The following is a 20,614-nucleotide window of genomic DNA, read 5'->3' as shown; positions in this document are numbered from 1 at the left end:
AACTTCCAAAATGGCTTTTTATTGCTTACAATTTTTTAACGAGTAATGGTATGGCTTTCCCCCCTTCATGAGTATTTCCATCTCTTCCCTTCTGATGTTGAAAGGTCAGTGCTTGTATTTACGTGTTAAAAATGTTCTTTACTTATCTTTATGCTAGATTTTTCTCATGTGATACTTCCTACTTGTATACATAGTTCCATATCTGCATCACAACTGCTTAGTTACTGCACTGCTGTTTTATAATCCGTCCCTTGTGGATGCAAGGGAGCGAATCCCCACTACTAACCTAGGAGCTTCACAAGTACTACCTCTCTTTATGAAAAAGCCTCTGAACCCTATAATACTGCTATAACCATTCATTTTTAATATCTTTGCTTCCCTTTTTCTCTCACTCCAGACAATCTATGCTACTGGCCACTTGCTTAATCTTCAGACATTCACTGGTCAGGATTTAATATTACGAGAGAAGTACGTTTCCTAACCCACAGGAAACTGAAAGAAGACCTAACCTCAAGTCAGAGGTGTCTATTTTTACAACAGCAACAACATTCAGATTCACACAAGTTTCTTACGCACTTGGAAATTCTCTGAAACTTCGGTGTTCAAAATTGCAGAAAGTTCTTCCTCAGCTGCTACAGACAACTCCCTACAAGCTGGCACTGCAAGGATGGAGAGGGGGTGGCAGGCAGCATCCTGTTCAGTCTTTCCAGGCTACAGCACATGGGAAGAAGGCAAATTCTTTCCTCCCACTCTACAACTATGAAGCAATATTCAACATATGGGTTGGAGAGTCATCGAGGACCCAGGGATGAAATTTACTACTACATTCAGCAGTGATCCCAAACAGTCGTGAGCATCTGTCATCTGCAGAGGTGTCAGCAAGGGACTTCTCTTCTAAACAATAATAATATTAAGCATGCTTCCTCAGAAACTCAGACAGATTATATGTTTCACAATATTATAACATACTGTAACTAGCTGAAGACTTTCCTATTCTGCCTCTTTCATACCATTCTACTTGCACCTTTTCTGTTCAAAAGAACAGAACAGTTCTGCCTGCTGCTTCTCTTTGCCATTAAGCAGAACTTAGAATTTGTTAATAATAAAGTTGTACTTCAGACAGGCTCTCACTACCAGAATCATGGGAATAAATTCTTATTTCCGCCCAGAGCTCTCAATGGCACTTCTAAGTAACACAGAGCAGAACAGATTGTAGCAAGGAAAAAAGAATTTAACGGATTACCTGAGAATTATATCTCTTGGCTTTCCAGGATAATTTTCACTCCTTTATTTCATACTACGAAGAATGAACCCATTTGTACTAACAGGATAAATAAGCAAAATAAGTACTACTGGAAAAGCACAGTGCTCTGACTTTTTTTCCAGTCTCAGAAATTAGTCTTGATCCCAGCATCCATCTTCAAACAACGTTGTGTTCACAGTTCACAGCACACTGCTGTTCTCACACTAAACCAAGCTAAACAAGATGATGCTTAAAAGTACAAATATAGAATCAATTAATAGTTTTGGTTAGGAAGGGCTTTCAAAGATCACCTGCGATGGGCAGGACACCTCCCACTAGAACAGGCTGCCCAAAGCCCCATCCAGTGCATCACCACTGTCACAGCGATGAATTTATTCCTTATATCTAAACTAAATCCAACTTTTTTCAGTTTGTGCTGTCACTACAAACCTTGATGAGGTATTTCTCTCCAGCTTTCTTCTAGACCCCTTTTAGGTAATGGAAGGCTGCGATAATATCTCCCTGGTGCCTTCTCTCCTCCAGGCTGAACAACCCCAACTCTCTCAGCTTGCTTTCATAGGAGAGAGAAGTGCTTCAGACCTCTGATCATCTCTGTGGCTCTCCCCTGGACACACTCCAACACTCCATTTATTTATTTATTTTTTTTTTAATGCTGGGTGCCCCAGACCTCCTTTACTTGCTGGCCATGCTTCTTTTAACGATAAATTTTTATACACACAGTGATGTGCACAGCTGTGCAACTTCAATAATCTCCCCTAAGATGAAAGGAAGAGAGAAGAAAACAGACTGTAGGTTTGATACTACATCTGCTTTTCTACCTAGCTTAGGCAATGACCTCTGATGCCTTCACAGACAAACCATTCCACATTAGAAGCTATTAGAATACAGTTAAAAAGCCACCTTAAGTCTTTAAATTTAGATTTTAGCTAACTTTAATTATCTAAATCGAGCAGTTTGTGAGAGACTGCATTTCCCATCATTGGATAAGTCTTTATACACAGAATGATTAAAATATCAACCTATTCTTCCCACAACACTGCACTCAGCAATGCAAATAGCATGCCTCACTCTCCATAGAATCACCAAGGTTAGAATAGACTCCTGAGATCATCCAGTCCAACCATCCATCTACCACCAATACTCCAGCTTTAGACATGCTTTTAAAAACATTCCACTGCAGATGATTTTTTACTAATCAATCACACATTACAAAACATACAAAACGCTTGTAGCATATTTTCTGCAGAGTCCACGCCACCAAAGCAGGTTCCAAAAGAAAGAGTAAAACAACATGGCCCATTTGCTAGAACCTACGACAGTTGCTTCCATAGCATATCAATGCTTTTGGGAAGGTCTGAACAAATTACAGGTCATGTTCTCTTGTACTATCATTTGTATTAATTCAGAGAGAACCCAGAAGTTAAGAAAGCAGGTGTTTTATTTTTATGGATTCTAATATATGGGTTTCCAAAAAAAGTGAAAGGAACACAATGTTATTATGCATGCCAGAAATTTGACATTTCTAAAGATGCCAGATGCATTTTCAAACATATTTCTGAGGTTTGTTTTTTTTTCAAGTTTGGAAGGACTTGCTATTTTTTGTTAAATGTCAGACTGGTGCATCTAGAAAAAAGGAAAAGAAAAAAAAAACAAACAGAAAATGCTGAATGTATATTGTATGGAGAATGCTGATATATTTTGTGTTCTCACTGCTCTGCAAGAACACAAACTCTCACAGTCTTTCAGAGCAAACAACGTTCACAGGGCTGATTCTGGCTCTTAAAACTGAGGATTATAACAGCTGGACAAAAGCACTTTCATTGTGGAGACTTGTGGAGATAAATTCATCTGTCAAATGTCGGTTCCAATTTGTATTTCCTACAATAAGCAGAAAATTGTAGTTTAAATGCATTACTAGTAAGTAGTTACAAGAGGAGGTGCTGCTAGTGCCTTTCACAGTACAAAATTCCCAGATTCAAAGTTCAATGCCTGCTTTGATGTCATCCAACGCTAACAAAAAAATTACTTGTTTTCTGTTTGCTCTCCAAGATGAAGAGGATTTATAATTATTTCTATGTTGGTATTAGAAAATATCTATTATCTTTAAAATTGTTGGATTCATGAACTGTTACATATAGTAATCCAGCAGCATCACCAAGCATTAAACAAATACAAAATACAAAAAAAGAAGCAAAAAGAGAAAGTTCTACACCCAACTTATCCAAGAGATAGCAATAAATAATTTGTTAGCCAACATGCACAAACAGAGATCACAATGGATCCAGGGAAAGAATTTCTAAACATGCTCTATGGTATATGAAATTCAATTCATAGACAAAGTTTAGTGGACTTAACATGAATTAAAAAGACAGTTTAAAAAATACTAAAGCTTCATTTCTACAACACACTGCTCTAATATTCTCATGATATTAGGAGGTTACTATTAATAGGTATTGAAACACCCTGCAGAACACAATCTCCTAGTTGTGAAAGGCAGTGTGAAATCAGGCACAGACTTTGCTGTCCAGCCATGTCACAGAGCATCACTGACTGTGTCCAAGAGAAACACTTATACGGTTCCATAAAGAGCTATATAGAACAGGAAAATCATAAAGAAGCTACTAGGTGTTCTACTATTGCTACTGTTTGAAGCAGTATGAGCAATGCATCCATGTGTTTTACTTTTGCAAGCTTGTTCCTAATACAGCAGCCTCCACCCTATGTTTGCCATCACCCTTAATGGAATAAATCACACTTAGTCTAGCTTTCATCTCTACCGTACATAGACACAATTTATTTTGGTCCAGTGTAAACAGCAAATGCTTACTGAGTGACATGGCTTATTTTAAGAGGCCTAATACCTAAAATTAATCAGACTTCTCCGATGTTGGTGCGTGTTGGTTATGCACCCAAGGGCCACTTTGAAAACTGAAAACACTTTACCCTATGCTTACGGCTCTCTGCAGTGCTGGCAAAGAAGAGGTCTTGAAACACACAATATCACTCATACTTTCACCAACTCTCTCCGTTCTCTTCTTCCATGCCACCTCTAATCAGAAGCTCACCATTTAAACATTTACCAGTAACAAGATAAACTGTTCAAACTGTTTCAGATTGAGGAAAGGAACTAAACCCAGGTCTTCTCTATCTTGACTAATACTCTAACCACATGGCATTAAAAAAAAAAAAAAAAAAAGCCCACACCTTACTATTCCTGGACATTGTTCCAAAAACATAAAAATATGTCCTGCTAGATCAAGATCAACAGGTGAGACGGAAGAATTTCTGCCTTGTAAATCTTTCTAGGAATCAGACGTCTGATAAGTAGCTACCATGCTATGCATTCTAGGACAGTCTAGGCATGCCTACCATCAGACATGTAGGTGTGCAGGAATTTTTACCGACATAACCAAAGTCATTATGCTTAAGTTTAACTCTGCGGTTGAGTAGAAGCAAGAATCTCTCTGGCATTTAAATGGTGGACTTAGGTTGTAGTTATACATCTAAGTCCTTAGGTCTTCAGGAAATTATACAATCAAGACTTAGTTCTATACCTGAGGGCAACATATTTAAAGTCAACCAGAACATACCAGTGATGCAGAATGCAGACGTTCTGCAGTAAATTCTGTACATCAAAACAGAGAAGCTAAATTTAACTTGAGTTAAATATCATGCATCATACATCATTAGGATTGCCCTAACCCACCTGGCCTTGAGCTTCACAGAGGCCCACAACCATGGCCCATCAGGGTCCCTCTAGACAGCACCCCTTCCTTCCAGTGGGTCAGCTGCACCACACAGCGTGGTATCACGCAGGCAAAATAACCATGAAACAGCATTTTTGAAATTCTAATTTTTGAGCAAGATTTCTTTGTATCCAGATGCCTTTGAGGAAACTTTTTCAAAGATATCCTATAAATACTTCTGGAGGAATAGAAGATATATATAGATATATATACTATAGTTCTATCTAAAAATCCTATCAAATGAAGCAGGAAACAAACCCAGAAGTACATGAGGTCAAGTCTTGAGGAGAAGAGAGAATCCCATCTTTGCAAAGTACCCAAACTTCCATAAGTAAAAGGTTTGGGAATGGACAGCTCCCACAGCAGCCTTATTGAAGCCTTCTTGCTACTACCAGGTAGCGTAAGAGGACAAACTACTCATTAACAACAGAGATTATTTAGTGTAAATTACCCAGGCATATGCAAAAAATGAAATTCTCCTTGGCTAGAAATATCACTTTTGAGAGCAGATCTCTTATTTAAATCCCGATCTGAAAATCGCAGAAAGCGATCAAATAAATGGAATTCCTTTACTCTTCAGGAAATCAAAATTAAGCTTTTTTTCTTGGTACTGCTTGGCTTCCTCAAAGACAACTATGTGCTTCTGAAAATTAGGTACAGCTGTCCTCTCTTTTGAGCTTCTTAATGAAATCCTCTGCATCCTAGCTTCCCTCTCCTTTTTGGCAAAAGTTGTCAATGTTCATTTCAGCTGAGTCAGAAGCACACCATGGCCACGTGGGCCTCTCTGCACAGCAAATGGACTTAATCACAGGGGCATACAATTACATTCCTTTCTCTTCATTGCAAATTCATCAGGGAATAACAAACATAAAACTCCATTGTCTAGGACTCAAAAAAAAAAAAAAAATCCATATCCTATTCAGCAAATCTGCCTCCCCTTCCCCACCCCTCATTCTTCCTCACAGAAGCAAAAAAATTCCTTTATCATTTTATCTTCCATTACATTTCAGAAGTGCATTTTTCAGTTTAATTACCTGCCAGCATTTCAATACACCTTATCATCAGTGATTTTTCCATGATTTGTGCAATTCTACCTGGAAGATTCTCAATTTTACTTTTCAGGGATATGAAGAATCTTCTCCAAGTCTCCAACTGCCATTACTTCCCCATTCTTCTTTTTCCGTCAACTTCCAGCCATAGTACTTCAAAATGCCCTTTTGTTTATTTTGTTGGCTTGCTTAGAGTTGCCACTCAATCCTTGCTTTCTCTGCATGTGACAGAGTTTCTGAAGTACAAAAAAAGACTCCTTTTTAGAAGGTGGAAGTTTTTATTTCCTTTCAGTAAGAAACATATAACACCTTTGGCATGTAAAACCTTTTAATTTTTGTATTTCCACCTAAAGTTTCCTTTGTTTTAATTTGCTGTGAAATGAGGAACCCTTTATTTAGCTACAGTTTTCTTGGCTGTACTCTTCCACAGAGTTCTATTTCATAAGATAACCATTGTGGTGTATCTCAAAACTTCCTTCACTTTTGCCTGCACTGATCTTCTCTCTCCAAATAGAAGCCTTTTAAACAAAATCTGTTAACTTTGCAGAAACTCTTCCACTTGGTAAGGAGTTCTGTTTTCCAAAAATACTGACATTCACTTTGGTTCTGTTTATATTCTATCAAAAGTGATCTGTTTTATCTTGTAATCACCTGCTATCAAGGCTAAGATTTTAAGAAATGGAGACTCCCGTGTCCACCTCCCATAAACAACTAATGCCCCAATTAAATGGAAAAGCAGTATGACAACTTTCCCCTGGGTTTTTTACTTGGACATAAATTCTAATCTCAGAGAGCAACTTCCCACAGAGTGATTTTTTTGCTTTGAAAAACTTTCTGCAGCTGAGAAAGGAATGAGTCCATGACCCTAACAATGCAGCAGTGGTCCACACTCATTTCTTCCAACTTCAAGTCATATTTTGCAGAAAATCACCCACCCTTTAAATTATTGCACAGATGTGCCTTCCTCCTCTTCACCACAATGGCACTGTAGTTACAGTGTTTATTTTCTCCTCTCTCGCCTGTTTTTGTTGTTTTTTTTTTTTTTAAGCTGGGAATCTGATTCTGTCTACTTGCAATGAGGAGAGAGGAAATGGAAGAAAATCAGGGTCAGATCCCAAGTGCAAGAGGTAGGAACATGCTGAACTGGTCAAAGAAAGCTGCAATTAAAGGATGAGCTGTTCATTTTAACACATGTAGACTGCTGTCTAATAGAGTCTATCTATGCCAGAGCTCCAAAGACAGCCATCTACGTGGTTAAAAGACTAAGAAAACAGATATTACTTGCAGATACTAAAGGCAATATGTACTTTTCTATAATATGAACATTGTACGTCAAGAACATCAGGAAAAGACCTAATGAACCACTATGTACATCTTCCTTCTAATGTACAGATAACACTCATAGTCCAGAAGGCTCATCATAGCTTTGCATCGTCCATCCTTCACAGTTCCCCAGCTAGTTTGGCAAAACTTCACAGTTTCGTGTACTTTAGTGAAACAAGGGTTATGCCACAAGACTTTACACTGAGCTCAATGATCTGGTATTTTAATATATCCTACTACTTCTGCAATGAACATAAGCACAAGGTATTCTTGGTAACTGAGAGATGGCAAGTCTCTGTCAAAGGCTGAACCTATAGGTACTGCACTATAACAGCAACTGCAGCATTCTTCTCTTAGATGTCTTTAAATTACCTTAAGTGGGCTCAACAAATACAAAATAAAAATGCTGCAACTGTTTTGACTAAAAATAAAACTTTTGGAAATCATTAACTCTACTTAATGAAGAAAGTACATACTGTTATAAAATAACGTGGAAAATACAAGCTGGCATGCTTTAAAAATTATTGGCTTACTCTCACACTGGAATTTGGGTGTTGTTTTTTTGGTTTTGTTTTGTTTTGTTTCAGTTTTCTGTTGATGTAGGATATAAATGAGCTCAGGCAAGTTAAAACATGTTCTATCATTACCATGGGTCCAAAGATTTAGACAAGAGAAAGGGGGAAAGAATAAAGACAACTTGAATAACGCAATTCACTATTGTAAGTTTGATAAATTGTACTAAACACTGAAAATGTTGAGGTTTGGTTATTTTACATACTTTCTAAAATATACAAAAACATTCTGAGATAACCAAATTTCAGTGTTAATGTACACTCCAACCACAGTAGTTGGAACACTATACCAGCAACTGTGTCTCCCTTTCAAAGACAGCTTGGGTAAATATACATTTCTAGTGTGTTCCACAGATTATATCTTCTTTAAAACTCCTGTAAGTTTTGTTACAGCAGCAAATATGCAGTATGTTGCAAGTGTTTCAGCCATCAGTGATCCATACTCAGACAGAGACATTCAGAGTCATCCTAGGAAATCATAACTCCTTAATGAAAACATATGAAAACCCAACACTCACTTTTTTGTTCAGAATCTTTCATAGGTTTGAACAAATATGCACATGCATTAGCAAGTAATCCACTACAGTTGGTACATTTTATCTATTCCATGCAGACCTACAAAAGCAATGAGAAGTACCCAGAACATGAGACAGCGCAGGAGAAAACAATGAGAAAGGCTGACCTGGGTGAAAAATGTGAGAAAACGAGAGATTCTACTCTCAAAAAACTCCCCCAAACCTTCCTAAAAATCCTCTGAGCCCTCCTCACACCTGTTACTGTGCCAGCTCCCAGAAGACTCTTCCTCCCCAGTCCCACATCCAAAGCCCCATGGCTCTTCCAGCTGCCTTTCAACCCCTCCTGCTCCAAAGAGTGGCAGGTTTTCCCAGCCTCTACTTCTCTTCCCCCTACAATCTCCAGAACCCATTCATTTTGCCCCACCATTATTTATTTCGGTTGACACTGCTGAGAAACGTGCAACTTCCCTTTGTTATTAGTACAGTGCCTCGTGCCTCAAACCAGAGCTTCAGATCAAGCTACTGGAACAAATCATGGGAGGGAGAAAGTCTTGAAATATAAAAGTCTAAATTATTAACAGGCCTTAAATTACTAATATACAAGGAGGAAATTTAGATTTCCTATGTGCTAATGCAGCATTCTTTAAAGGCTCACTTTGAACTGACAGAAAACTCAAGAAGAAATGGAAATCTCTCACTGGCATGAAAGATAGTTTAATTTTTCATCTCACCAAGTGCAAACAAACTTCTCTGCAATTTTTGCATGTTCTTTGCTAGAAAGAATGCATCTAATTTCAGGGTCTATGTGTTTCACTTAGAGCAGCTATTAACTTCTCACTATTTAAACCCCATTTTATTACAGCATAAAGCACACTGATAAAAAGACCAATTACTCAATCCAACATTGAAACGATATAAATCACATAAAATTCCAAAAGGTTGACATGTATTTACTTTGTACTCCTATTTTCATTCACAATATTATTCAGTGTGATCAACACTGCTCATCTCCCTGGTTTCTATCTGCTGTTAATCACTACTCGCATGCCTGACATCTGCCCTGGAAAGCTAAATCAATCAGCACTGCTGTAAAACAATGTCTGTGCAGATTACAGACAATACAGAATTAAGTTTCTTTTACAAATTTCACAGTACCCCAGTACCATGGAAACTAAAGAAAGGAAAAAAGCCTTTTAGGTCATTTTGTCTACGTCAGCACTGATTTTCTCCTACTGCTTTTTTCCATGGCCAGTCCATTTTTAAATGAAGCAACATACAGTAGGGCTCAGCCTATTTTTGCACTCATGGGCAGGGAAGAAAGGTCAAGACTTGATTTATTTATTTATTTATTTTAATTTAACAAAGCAGTATGTATGGTCACAGTGTATCAACCTCCCTAATTTTCCATTTGTCCTTAAATTTCACTGGTGAGTGGCAGAGTTGGCCACTCAAAGGCTACAGTACGTTGCTCAAGGAGATGCACTGGGTCCTCCCTAGAAGGGGATACACAGGGAACATCACATTCCACAAGCCACCAAGCCAGCGCATTGCTGAACCACAGCTTAATATTGCATAAAACATTTATAGGGGTTTTTGTTTAATGGGCAAATGTAAGTGCTCAAGCTTTCTCCTTGCAGTTATCACACTAGGACATATTGTAACATTGCCTCCCAGTCCACCGGCTCCTGAAAGTCCCCACCTTTGGATACAGTGCTAATGGGTAGATATCACACATTTCCAACACAAAAATTGAATCAGTGAAGCTCTGAAATTTTTTCATTGCCCTCACGGCACTCTCAAACTTAACACCTAGGGTCCCATGCCAGTCATGGGGCTCACAGCCCCTGCCCCAAGCAAGGCCGCACCAGGGCTGGTCTCCAGCTCCTCACAGCACTGCCCTGCTGGGCCCAGCTGCAGGCCCACAGCTTGGCCTCAATGTAAGTGCCCAGTGGGTAGGGCTGGGGGCTGTCCCCGTTTGCCCTACTGCTGGTGGGGCAGTGGGATGGGCCTGATGCTCCCTGTGAGCCCCTTCTCTGCTCCTGGCCCTGATGTGTGCTTTGAGATGATTCAGAGGAAATCATACAGTGCATTTTGTAAGCTGTGTTTTTACCTCCTTGAGCATTCTGAACTAATTCTACCCAGCACCAAAGGCTGCTCCCTCAGCATAGATATGATGGAAAGCAAACAGAGCAGCAAAACAGGAAACAGCAGTAAAACCTTCATAAATAGTGGGTCTTCAATGGGATTATCAGGTTTAGCTCTGGTTATGCCAGCTCAGAGAAGATAAAAAAGCAGAAACAAAGACATCTTGATAATACAGATGACTAAGAGCACAAAAAAAAGATCTGTCTTATAAAGAGACACTGAAAAAATTAGATTTGTTTTATTCAATACCTCTCTAAAGCACAAAGAACAAAACAACAGGACACAAAGCAGCGAAAAACCTTGAAAGAAAAGGTAGGTCTTATGCACACTCCTTCTCTTATAAAATGGAGATATTCAAAAAAGACTGGTTTTCCTTTTTCATTTCATAGGCCAACACGGGGAGCAAAGAACTTAGCAGATTTTTGACAGTAACTAAAATGTAAGCGGGTAATAACACAAAGATTAACACCATGAAAGCATAAAACTTGAGCAAAAAGGGGAAAAAAAAAAAAAGTAACATAATGGAGGTAAGGGAAGAAAAGCACCAAGAGAAGGTCCATTTCAGCTAGCTGTTTCTGTAATTAGTTGGGCTGATAACAGGACTGGGCAAGAAAATCCAGTAGGACAAACTATACTTTCCAGCTACGTGTGCAAACTGAATTATAATGCAAGTAATTTCCAAGATTATGATCATAGCCTAGAATGAGGCAAAATAAACCAAAGTGCAGTTTTACCTTATAGACTTGCCAGAAACATATTTGTGTTACCAATGACCTGAAGGGAGCAATGTGATACAATTTATAGAACTGTACTCTGGAATTGAGCTCGAATTTCCTAACATTCACCAATAAGCCAATCTACTGTTGTGATGGTGCCAGACCAAGATGTTCTTTAGCGATCATCCACCGCTGTTCTTAGACCTCAGCTGTAAGTGTGGTTTGAGTAGAAGGAAAAAGGATCATAAAATCTAGTGTAATAATTAAGCATATTGGTAAAATATATATAGTAAGTGGATTATTGAGCAATGTTTAGCTTACAAAGCTGCCACTTAGAACTGCCACCAGGAGTGCCAGTTCACAGGCTGACCTTCTGGCAGCCTCAGACAACCTAGACTGCTGTAAGGGATCTGGAGAGATGAGATGTTTCATAGTATCATAGAGTCATTAAGGTTGAAATGACCACTACGATCATCTAGTCCAACCATTAGCCCATGACTGTGGTCGCTCTAGACCATGTCCTTCAGTGCCACATCTACACCCTTCTTGAAAACCTCCAGAGACAGCAACTCTACCACCTCCCTGGACAGCCTGTTCTAGTGCCTCATCACTCCTTCTGAGAAGAAACCTTTCCTAACATCCAACCCTTGCCATGGTCACTCTTGCTTTTAGTATTTATCAGAAATACACTATTAGATAGGTTAGATGTGATCTTAAAATCTCTGGTGAAGGAAGTTCCATACCCTACCTGGACAATCCAATGCTCAATTACTTGCACAATTAGAGAGGACTTCCCCTGCCATTTAACCTAATCTCTCTTGCTATAGTTCAGCATGCTGATTCTTGCTGCACCTCCAGTTGATGTTAAGACCAGTTTATTTCTCTCCACTCTGCAGCAACCAATTACACATCTGAAGATTGTTATCATGTCTTTCATCACTCTTTGTTTCCCTACACCATAAAAATGCAGTTCTTTCACTTCTTTCTCATAGGTTACGTTTTCTAGATCTTGGATCACCTTTATTACTCTTCTCCTGGCTAATTGCCTGCTGGAACTGTAGTGTCCAAAATCACATACAGTACTGATACCAGACACAGGCACTGAAGGTGCAACTACCACAAAGTGACTTTATACGCCTGGAACAATCTAGTTAAGCATCCCAGGATAATGTTTGCCTTGATTTTTCTTTAAATACAAACAATCTGATCAGCAGAACTGACTGAGTTGAACCTCCACTTTGCCAGTCTACTTCACCTTCTGCTTGGACATTGTGTTTTGCACATATCTGCAATATGCTGTATCCCAGCAGACTCTTCACGGTTGAAAATTACATTTCTTAATGAAAACACAGTTTTGAAGGCACTTCAAATAAACATTCTGCACTCATTCTTTAGTTCACTACTATGTATTATAAACCCAAAATGCTTCCTCAGGTGCCTGAGAGCTGGAAGCCTTTCCAAATCAACTAGAGGACTGGTTTCCCAGCCTGTGAAATCCTGGAACTAGAGAGCAGATCCTTCCAGCACAGTGAGTACCAGTACATCTCAGCATTAAGCAATGGAACGACAGCCATCCCAAGTGGCCTCCCAAGCAGACTTTCCCTTCCAGGTACAGAAAAGGGTATAATTGCAGTTACTGCAATCTCTTCTACTCTGCTCCTTGCCATACTGTGTGAACTCCCATGCCACAAACTACTTAAGCACAGATACATAATGCCAGCAATCCATTTCACTCGTGTGTCCGAGTAACGTGGATTCCTATATGACGCAGAAGGATATAACATAAATGATTCCATCGCATGCCAACAAAACGAGCATTTCAAGTCAGCACAATCTACCCGCCGCACTGCAACTGTATTGCAAAAAGTAGAAAATCAACAAGAAAACCCAACACATCTGTGACACACTGGGCTCACAGCTCCCTGTTAAAAAGAAGGCACAAATATCATTATCTCGGACACACGGCTTTCCGGCTTCCACCCTCCCCATCCCCGAGCTGTGGAGCCGCCCCGACGGCTGCACCTGCCGCCCGGACGGCGCTGCCCCGCTCCCGTCCCCGCGCCGTCCCTCCCGTCACCCCCAGACTCCAGCACCGCCCCAGCGCGGGGAGCCCCTCGGCGTGCAGCGCGGCCGCGCTCGCCTCTCCCGCCCGAAAGGATCCGCCCCGCTGACCCGCGCGCCCTCGGCCGGCCGCGCTCCCCCACCTGCGGCAGGTCCGCTCGCTGCGACGCCGCTCTGCCCCGCGCCAGTTCGGCGGCAACACGGGCCCCGCGCCGCCGGCCCGCCCGCCCCGCCCGCAGCACCGCCTCCCGCCCGCCCCCCGCAGCTGCGGCCGCGCGGCTGGGGATGGTGCGTGGGACTCGCAGGGCGTTCGGGGGCACCGCGCCAGGTAACGCCGTGATGGCGCCGTTCGTTGCAGATACTTGACCTGAGAAGTTGGCTGCGCGGCCACAACCTCACCGCTCCTGTTGCACACGTGCTTTCAGGCTTTCTGCAGGGAAGCTGTCTCAGAGATCTGGAGGGATCACCACGCTGCTGGTTTCTCACAGTCTGTGGTACGCTACCAGTAATAGAGCTCAGATGAGAAACTTTCTGCTCTTTCAAAACTATTGGCGCGTGTTACTCACACACCTTCCCCCTTGCCGTTTGGACCACTCACAGAGTCACAGAATGGCAGAGCTTGGCAGGGGCCGCAGGGCCATCTAATCCAACCGTACCTCAGTATCTCAAAGCAGCCATGTCCAGGTGGCTTCTGAAGATCTCCAAGAAGAGGATTCCACAGCCACTGGGCATCCTGTGCCAGTGCACCATCATTACAGAAGTGCTTCCTGCTGTTCAGACGCAACCTCTTGCGTTCCATTTCATGCTCAGCCCCACAGGTAGCATGCCTGTGTACGTATATGTTCATATAGTTCAGCCAGGAAACAAATCTATGTTCACATGTAACCTCGGGTGTTCTCTGACATGTAACTTCTTCTGAGGAGTGCTGAATAGCAGCAGTGAATTAATGAGACACTGAGCATGTTATATACTCATACGTAGAGACAGGTTCAAGCAAACATCTCCATATAAATAGATATAGAGCTATCACCTTCCTGTTAAGTGCAAACAGAAATGAAATGTGTATGTGTATTTGTATATATATATGTATGTATATCAACACTGCTGATGTTTGTCTATCCAAACACAACAAAGAAGCAAAGGATAGTTTTTGTTCTAAACCTTATCCCAGAAAAACACTGGGACAGAAAAACATTTAGACACATGTGAATTTCTTCATGTGAATGCCTTCTGGCATTTCTTTGACAGCAGTTCCTTGCTTCACGTTCTCACTGAGAATTCGGAAAATTGATTGGCTCACCAACAAAGCAATGTACATAGGTCACTCCAAAAGCAATGCGTCCTGTTTATGCCTGTGGAAACTGCAACAAAGAGAACAGTAATACTATTTGAGAGAACAAATTCTCAGCTACTAAACACTATTTTTCAACATAGTCAACACTGTTAGATGTGTATTTTCAGCAGCAATGAATCTGCATGCCACAGATAAAAATCTGCACCAATGGAGGTGAGCCACTATTGCTGTTGCTACTGCTGAAAAGCACCACCCACTGCCTCACTGTGCTCACATCCACTGTTTGGTCTTCATAAACGTTCAGCATGCATCAGTGAATGTCAATGGATGCCACTTTTTCGACATGGAGGAATTCTGTTCCACATCTTTCTGGACAAGACAGACAATACAGACTGCTTCTTTGCTGCCAGCTGTCGCACACCAACAAAATGTAGCAGAATATTGGCAAAAAGATTAGACCTCTTCTGCCAGACCACCAACATCCGCCTCTCATGTTGTGGGTTAATGTAATAAAATGGGAGGAATTACTTTCAGAGCAGCCCTTGTGTGTCTCAATTTGTGATGACGTGGTTTGATTGCTGTCTCTGAACTTATTCATACATATGTATATACATATATATATACCCACATAATGAAACACATGGATTTTGTGTATATATTTTTTTCTTATTTTGAATAAGAGCCTTTGGAAGACAGATGTTAAAAGGTTCCTGCATGTGAACTGTCATGGTGTAGACAATACCTATTTTAGTTTTTAAAAAGTTCAGAAAGGAAAGAAAACCAACAGGTATTCTGTGGATAGAGAACATAATAGCAAACATCAGCTCTAAGAGGACTTAAATCTAACTGAATCAGTATTTTTCAATATGTAGCACCTCTGGGCCATTGCTCATAGGAAGAGAACATTTCTAGTAACACGAGGAACGTTTTCCACCTTGCCCTCAATGCCAGTATATCATGAGCCCTTAGACAACAGTCATCTGCAAATCTTTATGTTATGCTGTTAAACAAACCTGTTTCCTAGCAATCACAATTAGCTATCATATGACTGAAATCCATTGGTGATAACCCAGATTTCACTAATGACATTTTTTCTTGACTTAATGAAATGGTATAGGAAGGTAAATTATACATGAAAGTGGATGTGAACATAGCTCCCAGTATTTGATAGTTTTGCCATTGTGATGCTTTATCAACCATTAAGAGTCTCATAGCATTAAATTATGAAAATGGTGATTTCCGGCTTATCATTCATCAATAATATTTGATATTTTTTGCCTAGATGCTGAATTCAAAGAGGGAAAAAAGACACATTCTTACGTAAAGTACTGAAAAAGATTTGATGCCCAATGGGGTCACATGAAATTGAAATGAAATAAAATCCAGGCTGAAATCTAAGCATGAATTGTGTACAAATTAGTCATTTTGAAGCCTCTGCTACATTCCCATCTTGCTTCAGGCAATCAGAAATTGTGTCATCCTCCTCCCACACTGTGAAAGTTCTCAATGTCTTTCTCTGTGTCAGGATTCTGTGGTTTCAAATTCAGTTTCTGGTTATTCTACAAATATGGTACTGTAGCCAAGTCTATGTCGACAGAAAACTTTCCTTGTGGAAATTCTCAAGAATTAGATTGACCCAAACCCATGTTGCCTAAATATACTTTAGAGTCAACTTTTAGTCACTGAAATTAAGATAACTACATTCAAAAACATATTTTTCCATGTTTATGTTTCTCCTCTGGAAAAAGGAACCACATTCTTATTCTTCCTTAACTGAGGCAAAACTTTAATTTTGCTATTTTTAACAAAGTTATGTTGATGTTTTAAAATATAGAATATTACAAGAGAAACAGAAACAGAGTTTTGCCTTTCTAACTGAAATCTCAGGAAAAGATAAAATGTACCATAATGTACAGTTCTTTATTGCATAAGTCTACTTCTGTAACTACTTGCACACCAATGGCTTTACTCAAAATAATGACACGGTGTATTGGTGCGCATGTTAGTGTTTGTAGGGAAAAGTCCTGAGGATGTGAGTAATGGGGGTAACATGACTCATCCATGTAGAAATCTTACAAAGGTCAGTTCTCCCGACACCCATTTCATCAGCCACAAATTCTCCTTTTCCTTCTCTCAGAGCAGCAGTGCAGGTCCTGTACCCTTTGGCGTGGGATAAACTGGATGCAGGAAGTGGTGGAGCGTGAAAGGCTGGTTTCATGAAACAGCATCTTTTAGAATTCATCAACTGTCCTATGCATTAGTTAAAAAGAAATGTATCTGTTTAGACTGTTTCCAAAGTAATGCTGTGTTCAAGTCATGTAATTTGAGAGATTTACATAAACTTCTACACTTGTTAGTAGTAAGCACACATAAAATAGCAATATTTCATTATCTCGCAGACCAGTCTGGTATCATTGTAATTTCAGGCTGTAGGATATTTTTTTACTAGTTTCAAACTCAAACTTAATTTCTAGTTTTCAGATTTTTCCAGCCTTAACTTTGTGTGCCAATGATATCTTTACTTCTATCCAGCCTCACAATCAGCCAATATATAGTAGGAAGTCAGCCAGGAACTAGTAGGCTCAGAGATAAGTGTTGATGCTGCGCCAGCTGAATTTATATTTGCATATTATGAATAATTTTCACTGGACCAGTACTTCTGCTGATCTCAACAGATACTTAATGAATAAGGAGTACTTAGACTTCTCATGCACATATTCTTGCCTATGAATTACAGTATTTAATAAGAGTTCAGACTGTATAGGATCATACTTGTACCCTAATGATGTTCACTGCTTCGACATGGGTGCTCCCCGGCAAAAGACTGCTGCCAGAAATACTGAGGAGGCCCAGGCAAGGGTCCCGATCTCTCAGAAACGGGAGGCAGCAACCAAGAAGACTGCAGAGACCCAGACTGAGGTCCTGCACATGCCTTATAGGAAGGCTGCTGCCAAAATGTCTGAGGAAACTCAGACTGAGCCCCCAACCCGAGATGCTGGTGTGCAGGTCTCTGGTTGTACTGAGTGCCAGAGCCTGGCCCTTGCAGTGCTGGGTGAGGGAGGCAGTGATTGTGTTCGCTGCGACCAGGTGAACTACTTGCTCAGCCTCGTAGTTGACCTGAAGGAGGAAGTGGAGAGGCTGAGGACTATAAAAGAGTGTGAGAGGGAGATTGACTGGTGGTGTCAGTCCCTCTCAGCCTCAAGTTCTCAGCACACAGCCGAGGCTCCTAATGGAGCATGTCAGCCCCTGTCACCTCACAAACAGGTGGTAAAGGGGAACCAGACAGCTGGCAGCACTGCAGCGAGCCCCCTGTCCTCTCTTCCCCCCAGCAGCAATTTGAGAAGGGAGGAGGAGTGGAAACGGGTGCCTGCTCGGCGGAAGGGGCATCCCCCATCCCGACCATCCCCGGCTCCACAGGTGCCTCTGCGAAACCGGTTTGAGGCCCTGGAACTTGAGGGGGAGACTAGCGAGAGTGTGGAGACAGATTCACCCACGAGGTTGCCTCAGATGAAGCGGTCACCCCAAAGCCTCAAGACTGCTTCTACACGTAAGGACAGAAGGGTGATTGTTGTAGGTGACTCCCTTCTGCAAGGAACAGAAGGCCCTAAATGCCGGCCCGACCCCACCCGCAGAGAAGTGTGCTGCCTTCCTGGGGCACGGGTCAGGGACATTTCAAAGAAAATTTCTAGGTTGATTCAGCCTTCAGACTACTACCCACTTTTAATAATTCAGGCTGGCAGCGAGGAAGTTGGCAAGGAAAGCCTGAGGTCCATCAAGAAAGACTTCAGGGGAATGGGGCGAATACTAGAAGGAGCTGGGGTGCAGGTGATCTTTTCTTCTACGCCCGTGGTGTCGGGAAAAGGTACAGGGTGGATCCGAAAAACCCAACTCTTAAATAGATGGCTTAAGAGCTGGTGCAGACACAAGAATTTCGGCTTTTTTGACCATGGGGCAATCTACACTGCACCTGGCATGATGGCTGCTGATGCAAGCAGCCTGTCCCTGAGGGGTAAGAGGGTATTAGCTGAAGAATTAGCGGGACTCATTGACAGGTCTTTAAACTAGGAATGAAGGGGGAAGGGGGCAAAATAAAGGCTACTGGGGTTGAACGGTTCATTCGAGGGATTGTACCAAACTCTGTGGGCAATGATGGCAGAGTGCAAAAGGAGGGAGTAGGGCAGGGGGATGCTGGGGATGCTGCTGTTCTAGCGGATCCTGGATCGCTTATGAAGGTGGTGAGACGGACAGCCCGGCTGAAGTGCCTTTATACTAATGCACGAAGCCTGAGTAACAAGAAGGAGGAACTGGAAACTGTGATGCATTCTGAAAGTTATGACATTGTTGCTATCACAGAAACATGGTGGGATGACTCCCACAATTGGGATACTGCCATCGACGGCTATAGACTCTTTAGGAGAGATAGGAGAGGTAGGAAGGGTGGGGGAGTTGCTCTCTATGTCAGAGATTGGATAAACTGTGAGGAGCTCCCCATGAGAAACAGTCAAGAACAGGTTGAGAGCCTGTGGGTTAGGATTAGAGATGGGACTAATAAAGGTCAGCTGGTATTAGGGGTATACTACAGGCCACCTGACCAAGGGGAGGCTGCTGATGAGGCTTTCTTGCTCCAGATGCGTGAGGCGTCTGCCTCACGGGCTCTTGTCCTGGTGGGGGACTTCAACCATCCGGACATTTGTTGGAAAAACCACACGGCGAGCTGCAAGAGCTCCAGAAGGCTCTTGGAATCCATTGATGATAGCTTTCTGGTTCAGGTATTGGACAGACTGACCAGAGGTCAAGCGTTGCTGGACCTGCTGCTCACCAACGCTGAGGAGATCATCAAAGGCGTCAAGGTTGGAGGATGCCTAGGCTCCAGCGATCATGCCCTGGTTGAGTTTGTGATCTCAAGCGATGTGGGCCTGGTAAAGAGCAGGACCAGGACGCTGAACTTTAGAAGAGCAGACTTCAAGCTACTCAATGGAATGCTGGCCAAGATCCCCTGGCGCGCTGCCCTCAAAGATAAGGACGTTGAGGAGAGCTGGCTGCTCTTCAAGGATGCCCTCCTGGCAGCACAAGAGGTCTCCATTCCCCTGATTAAGAAAGTGGGCAGGAGAGGTAGAAAACCGGCGTGGCTCAGCAAGGACCTGCTAAGAGAACTGAGGGTGAAGAAAGGGGTGTACAAGCTCTGGAAACAAGGCTGTGTCACCTGGGAAGAATACAGGGATGCCGTCCGGACTTGCAGACGTGGGATCAGGAAAGCCAAGGCGCAGGCAGAACTGAACTTGGCCAGGGACGTGAAAAACAATAAGAAAACCTTCTACAGGTACATTGGCCAGAAGAGACAGGCCAAAACGGGCGTACCTACTTTGGTAAATTTAAAAGGAGAAATGGCTTCAACAGATGAAGAGAAAGCTGAGGTGCTGAATGAGTTCTTCACCTCGGTCTTCACTGGTGGCCAGGATTCTAGTCTTTTTCATGTCCCTAAGTCTTGCACCCCCACACCTCTATGTGGGGACCAAGGAGGTAAATCCCTCCCCACTGTAAGGGTTGAGCAAGTCCGAGAGTGCCTCCTTAGACTGAATGAGTATAAGTCTATGGGGCCAGATGGCGTGCATCCCAGGGTCCTGAAGGAGCTGGCTGAGGTGGTTGCTGAGCCGCTCTCCATCATATTTGAGAAGTCGTGGCTGTCAGGTAAGGTCCCGGACGATTGGAGGAAGGGTCACGTCACTCCCATTTACAAGAAGGGGAGCAGGGAGGACCCGGGTAACTACAGGCCGGTGAGTCTCACCTCCGTGCCTGGGAAGATTATGGAACAGATCCTCCTGGACAATATGCTTGATCACATAAAGAACGAGCACGTGATCCTAGATAGCCAGCATGGCTTCACCAGGGGAAGGTCATGCTTAACTAATCTTGTGGCCTTCTATGATGG

The 20,614-nt window shown here is 42.0% G+C and overlaps 1 protein-coding gene across 1 annotated transcript in view; it reads right to left on the bottom strand.

Moving 5' to 3' along the window:
• COL21A1 (collagen type XXI alpha 1 chain) overlaps nt 1–13,613 on the bottom strand; it is a 103,387-nt gene extending 89,774 nt beyond the window's left edge. The window contains exon 1 of the mRNA XM_031610899.2: nt 13,535–13,613. The gene's annotated coding sequence lies outside the window, so the exon portion shown is untranslated. The remainder of the gene's footprint in view (nt 1–13,534) is intronic.
• Nucleotides 13,614–20,614: the final 7,001 nt, after the last annotated feature.

Source organism: Phasianus colchicus, chromosome 2, assembly GCF_987193195.1.
Source record: "Phasianus colchicus chromosome 2, bPhaCol1.hap1.1, whole genome shotgun sequence".
NCBI lineage: Eukaryota > Metazoa > Chordata > Aves > Galliformes > Phasianidae > Phasianus > Phasianus colchicus.
The sequence above is the reverse complement of the archived record's forward strand: the minus strand, read 5'-3'. Positions and strand labels throughout refer to the sequence as shown.